General features: G+C 38.0%; 2 long non-coding RNA genes across 3 annotated transcripts; one reads left to right on the forward strand and one right to left on the reverse strand.

Annotated features, from left to right (window-relative positions):
- Nucleotides 1-428: 428 nt before the first annotated feature.
- On the forward strand, nucleotides 429-2,573 carry LOC129425595 (uncharacterized). 2 transcript variants are annotated; one of them, XR_012371593.1, is made up of 5 exons: nucleotides 429-1,011; nucleotides 1,552-1,634; nucleotides 1,732-1,863; nucleotides 1,952-2,052; nucleotides 2,164-2,573. It is a non-coding gene; the product is annotated as an uncharacterized lncRNA (long non-coding RNA). The 2 variants fall into 2 exon arrangements; XR_012371594.1 differs by having other exon boundaries at nucleotides 1,732-1,831.
- On the reverse strand, nucleotides 2,209-3,692 carry LOC141367282 (uncharacterized). The gene is made up of 3 exons (XR_012371595.1): nucleotides 3,269-3,692; nucleotides 2,669-2,805; nucleotides 2,209-2,349 (listed from the first exon to the last, which is right to left on the reverse strand). It is a non-coding gene; the product is annotated as an uncharacterized lncRNA (long non-coding RNA).
- Between the last annotated feature and the right edge of the window lie 2,880 nt (nucleotides 3,693-6,572).

Raw genomic sequence — 6,572 nt, forward strand, 5'->3', positions numbered from 1 at the left:
GTAACCTTTTATGCCACGTGCCACGACAGAATCAAATCAGCTTTAGCCTTCCAAACGGCTTCAGTGGCTTTTACTCTCCCAGAGGGCTGCGTGTGTATCATCTTCAAACAAACGGTTCACCTTTGTAAAAACACTGCGGCCAGCCTGCGGCTTTAAATCCTATTAAATCGCTCTCTCTCTCTTTTCCTCGCTCTTTTTCAGCAGGCTGACAGGACTGTGTGAATATGGAAAAAGTGGGAGTGGCAGCTGCATTCAACTCTTCCCGGGAGCGATGCACATTTCTGGGGAGTGCAGGGTGTGATGTCGAGGGAGGGGGGCGGTTATGTTCAGCGGAGACAATTAGCATAATCCCAGCGAGCAGAGACGACCGTGTCTGTTGTTTTTCCAGCCGGCTCGTTCTCAGCCCAGGTAAATACTGAAGGTGATTAATACAAAGACTTTAAAGAGCACCTATTATGAGATACACGTTTTTAAACATCCTTTTGTGTGTAAGTGTGTATTAGTACATGCTAACGATATTCAAAAAGTACATACCTCAAAGAAAACGATGACGCGAGTTATCGTCTCTAACGTTCGAGGACTACAAAAAACACTCGGATTGTAGGCAACAGTTTACTTCCTGGGATTGGTGACGTAGATAAGACCAACATTATCATAGTTCAGCCCTCTCTGCTTGGCTTGGGTACGCCCTCAAAGACGGGGGTGGAGAGCGCTGAGTCAGAAGAGAGCTAAAATGGCGGAGGTTGGGAGTCCCTGCTTTGACCCTGTTTGCAAACTCTTGTTTCATTGTTTAAGCGATTCAATCTCTCGAGTAGACGCTGTCTCTTTAGATGCAAGGGCAAAATATCACTTTATGGACTAACACAGAGGACATCATGTTTAATACGGTTCCGGAAAAATCCAGTCAGAAGTTGTTCACGGAGTTTTCACAATAACTGCTTCTCATGAACCGAAGCTGCGCGACGTCTCCTCCTGAAAGTTGGATTACCGTGCACTTCTGGATCACAGGCTGTAAGTATTCATGTTTATTATTTGCCTTTACTGTAAGTTACGTTACCTGTAACCGGAGCTTAACATTATGTGCTTGTAGAGCTCAGATATATATCTATGTGTAGAGCTAAGCTTGCAAGCTAATTGTTTTGTGTTGTAATAATGTATTTCATAAACAACGTACCATATTTACACACGTGTGTGTTGAATTATGCAGACTATCGTTTTTATCGATGTTTATTTAGACGTGTTTACAAACTTGCTAAGCTGTTCCAGCTAAACTGTTACCGGTAAAGTTTGTTCTCATGATCAAACTCAAGAAACTCGAAGTACAGATGATTTGTTTAACGTGATATGTATTTTACTGTTGTTTTTACTTGAAGCTTTCTTAGATTTTGAAACGAAGTAAACACGTAATGTGTGTTGCTAATGTTGGGCCATGTAACATGTAATACATTAACGTTTTAATGAATAGTCTAACGATTTAGAATCGTTGTACTCTATTGTTATAATATGTCTTTTTGACTGAATACATGTTTGTTTTATTTGTCTATATCCTAGATTCGCAGCTGGACACATCCTTCTACACTGTATGCAAACATGCAACATCATTACACACAGTACAAGGCATATGAGGAGCAAAGGTGTGTAACACATATGATGTATTTAGCTAGTGAAACCACTACCAGTCTTAAATGTATAACTGATGATGACAAAGTTTTTTTCTCTGCATAATCATAGGAACCCAGGCAGTAGCATCGTTTCACAATGTTTCAATCACCATCATCAGTGGATGCCTTTGCCGTCCGTAGCCTGAGATTTCAGATTTGCAGCAAAAAATGTGACTTTCCCATTTATTGTAATGCTGTGCAGGTATTTAAGTATTTTAGTAACTGTGTTAAATAAAGTAAAGTAGTATTTACTTTTAGAATAAATGAATTGCATATTTATATTTTTACAGGTTGTACCTTGCAGCCATCCATTACAATGTCACCAAGCCATAACAAAAGCAGGAGAGGGAAAGTACAAGGCTATGTTCCCAAAACACACAAGTGACATACTGTAAGCAGTAATGTTTTATTTCAAATACATTCATAATTAAAAACTTAATGTATGAAGCAGGGAAATAAATTATCAAAACAAAAAGATTTATTGACTGCAATATTTGTACAGCTATGTGGATGATGTGATCAGGCTTGTGTTTGCTGAGGTATTTGAAGATAAGCTGAAGGAAACCCCGATTCCAATGGACCTGGCATCACAGTTTGAGAGACCTTCAAAGGAGGACGTGATTGCATGCCATCTTCAGTGCAGGGGTCGTCGGAAGCCAACATTCCGATCAGGAAGCTCCAAGCATATCTGGAGAACAACACACGACAGGATGATAACCCTAAAGTGTCGTCTTAGATAGCACCAGCTGACAAAGCTTTGATATGCCATTTATCTGAATAGATAGCTGTAAGAAGTGAATTGAACAATTTTTTGAAAGAAGAGCACAATATGGTTACTAAAGTATGTTTATTTGTATATTGTTTAACAGTTAAATATATATTTGTAATAAATAAACTTTTGACTGACTACTATATTTTCTTTAAAGTTACATCTTTTGTTCTTTTGGGTACTTTGTTACTATAATAATACTTTAGTGTTATTGGTTTAAAAATGTAATAAAACTTACTCTAGTCCTGCGCCTCAAAGGCTTATAGTCGGTACAATAAATGTTCTGTGTGTAGGGATTTAGACAATTTGTGCAAAACCTGGATGATGAATCACGCAGGTAAGAGGCCCTGGAACCTGTTGCATTCTCCTTAAAACCTAATAAGTAAAAACATAGCACAGTAAAATAGTATGTAAGCAGTATTTTATAATGAAGTTTACTATAGTAAAATAATGTAGAAATTACCAAGTGAAATCGTTTTATAATCATTTCAACAAATACTTTCTATGTGCTACATTTGGTGTTTCCATATAGTTTGCACAGTAATAGAGTATGTAAACAGTCTTTTATAATACATTTTACTATAGTAAAATAATGTAGAAATTACCAAGTGAAATCGTTTTATAATCATTTCAACAAATACTTTCTATGTGCTACATTTGGTGTTTCCATATAGTTTGCACAGTAATAGAGTATGTAAACAGTCTTTTATAATACATTTTACTATAGTAAAATAATGTAGAAATTACCAAGTGAAATCGTTTTATAATCATTTCAACAAATACTTTCTATGTGCTACATTTGGTGTTTCCATATAGTTATGTAGTACGTTATAATTACCTTTTGGATGTCTTTGCAACACATTTTCGTCTTCGTTTAGCATTCTGGCAGAGCTAAGGACACCTAAAAAGTTAAATCCAATCGCATTCATTGACGGAGATCGTTTATATCGTAACGGCCTTCTGAACTCTCTGGATCGAGCTCGAAGTGGTAAGGCAGTACAGACACCATCGTTTATAGAGAAATATAACGCTTGTTTACTTTGCCTCTGAGGCTGTGACTCTCAGTCAGAATCTGTGTCAACCCACGCGTAGTCAGGGGCGTAACCTTTCAAACACACGACGAACCCGGCTGACCAATAACAGTTGAGTAGTCATCTGACCAATCCGATTACACTAGACATTTTGGGAGGCGGAGACAGGAACTAAACCGAGCGTTTTTCAGACAGTGGGAAATCGGTGAGGTATGTAAGCAATTTATAAGACTCACAGTGCATTAGTTCAAGTTTTAATAACATGTATGTACTATGGGATACTGCATTTACGTGCTAACGTGCCAATTTATTAGCATAATTGGTGCTCTTTAATAGAAAACAAGGTCATACGAGTGTGTCAAGAAAACATAGCTTCATGAATACTTTACAATGCTTATGGATAGTTGGAAGATATTACGAAAGCAAGCAATCATATTAGTTTATCAGTGACTTTGAATTTGGCCATGATCAAGCAAACCTTTCTATTTTGACAGCTTAAGTCTCACAAGCCATGTCGCGGTTAAGTGTGGTTAGATTTAGGAGGCAAATGGTTGGGTGTTAGGCCTAAAGGGAGTCATTGAACACTACGGAGAGTATAAAGAACTCTTTATTAAACTCTCAGCTGAAACGCTTTTATTTAGAGATCCAGAGAATCGATATTTTTCATCTCCTCAAAGGCTCTAAACTGGTAAATAAATCAAAATACAAAAGGCACGCACGAGGCAGCCTGCCAGAAATTAACAAAATGTTTACCGAGGGATTTGTTTTGATAGAGCTGTGCTATTGTGTACAGTCATTAAATCTGGAATAAAGTCGTTGAATTATTTATCAATTACTTTCAGAAAGTCGCATAGTAATGCGGCACATGGCATTCTTTCCCCAAGCACCCATTTTTTGGCTTAAGATGGGCGGAAAAATGTTTTCCAGAATCGATGATTTAGTACGTTTAAATGCATGTTCTTTTAAATGTCAGCCTGGAAAAAAACTGAAACTTCACAGAACTATTCATGAGTTGAGAATGGTTTCAATTATCATCAAGTGAATAAAACTCCTCCATGTGGAGCGCAAACTAGACAGCTATTATCTGCTCCAATTATCGTCGGAGGCGGAGAACTTTTTTTGGGGGAACAGAACAATGTTTATTCAAATTTCTTGTTTGTTTGCTGCATTCGTATCTCGTGACATCGGGTGAGCTTCATGGTGGTTTTTACGAGCGTGTCTTTTCTTTACAGCTTTATGGCATCTTGATCCCGTGTATTGGTTTTTGGTTGAACGAGTCAGTTAGACCTTTGAAGGGGCGGCTGAGTTACTGTTTGAGCCGCTGTGTGTTGATGGAGTACCGTAATTTGTATGCTGCTTTTCACGGCTCTTTCATTGCCATTGATTTTTGGTTGTCCCCTCTGTCTGTCCTCAAGGGAGACGTGAAAGCAAAGAAAATGTCTGCTTCCTAGTAAACAAAGGAGTTTCTTTGTACACAGAGGGAGTAAAAAAGCTACAGATTAGGACTATGACAGAACAGTGACACAGCTTATCTATATAAAAAACATCTTGACAACTTTACATGGCAAATGTGGTTTATGATTTGTTTAGATGTCAAGTACTTTCAGATGCTTTATGTATATGCTACCCAGTCTCATGTAGATGCGTATAAATAGCACGAAGTGCGAAAATCGTGCAATACATATGCCAAATTCCAATATTTTTTTTAATTATTGCCATTATAACCCATATAAGACCACAGACAGCAATTATTTTATCATTTTTAACACTGAAGCTAAATGCAACAGATTTCATCTTCATATCCAACTTTATCCAACCAGGGTTTACATTAGCATTGACTGTCTTTTAATTTTTGTATTTGCTTGCACATACCATGAAATGCTAGCCGGGTGCTTCAAGGGGGTCACACACCGAGCGAGAAGCGCTGTGCGGCATCACGTGAAGGACAACTCGCAGGTATCGCACACCGCACGTGCACGTTAAATAGCGTGAGCTTAGTCTACTACAAGATCCAGAATATGCGTAAGTAGCCTATGTTAATCGTTAATGATTTGGGACAAATATGATGCTATTTAATGTTAAACTATTTGAGTGGCGCGCTGTGGCGTGGCAGGGATTTCAGCAGGGTCCAGTGTGTCACCTCCATGCTGCTTTTTGTTTTGATGACGCATGCAGCCGTGAAACACTGGTGGCTGGTGTTGCCAGATGTTTACAGTGTGTTTTAGCTGGGTTTTTGCATGGAAGACTCTATAGAAATCTGGCACCCTATTGAACGTTAAACTGAGAGAGCGTGCCGTTCACAAACAACAGAATGAACGAGTTCACAGTAACGTTCATCAGGCAGTAATACAATACGTTCAGTTCACGTTCAATGAACAACACTGCTTGTGTTCTTGCTCTACGTCATCATTAACCGTCGAAGTTCAATTCCAATTCTCAAGAACGCAAGTACAGAGGATGCATGAAAATACCCAGATGTCTTCTTGATATCGAAGATGCATTGAGTGCAGACTTGCACGCTGAAATCGCTTTACGCCCCAAAGGTCAATGCGGCAAAACAAAGGTGGAGAAAGAAAGTGATACGCACAAGTTTTTAACGCCGTTTTAACGTCAATAACACAAATATGCTTCTATTTATATTGAGACACTGGTTAAAATAAATGTTTGTTTTTAAACATTTTAAGTAATAAATGCATAAAAAAAACACAAATTTGATATTTAGATATATGTTTTATGTGGCATAGAACAACTAATCTAAATTGAGTTTCTTATTTAAGATTATATTATTTTTTCTTGACACGTATCTGAAATATTTGCTATAAAGCCACTACAAAATGACATAATAAAAAAAAATAATGTATATAATAATGCAGATAATAGTATGTTTGGCACTTTATGAATGTTGCAATGTTGAATCTGGGGAGGTCAGGTGACCAACAGGAAGATCGCACACTTCTCAATTCTCACAAGTGCGTTCTGGGTTCTCGAAACCTTTTGAGTTCATTCTTCCAAGGTCGTCTGGCAAAACCGATCTCAACGAGAACGCAAGTCCGTTCTTTGCGTTTTTGGAATTGGGAAACAGACAATATTTATATTGCTGTTCATCAAACC

The sequence above is a fragment of the Misgurnus anguillicaudatus genome, chromosome 10 (assembly GCF_027580225.2).
Source record: "Misgurnus anguillicaudatus chromosome 10, ASM2758022v2, whole genome shotgun sequence".
Classification (NCBI taxonomy): Eukaryota; Metazoa; Chordata; class Actinopteri; order Cypriniformes; family Cobitidae; genus Misgurnus; species Misgurnus anguillicaudatus.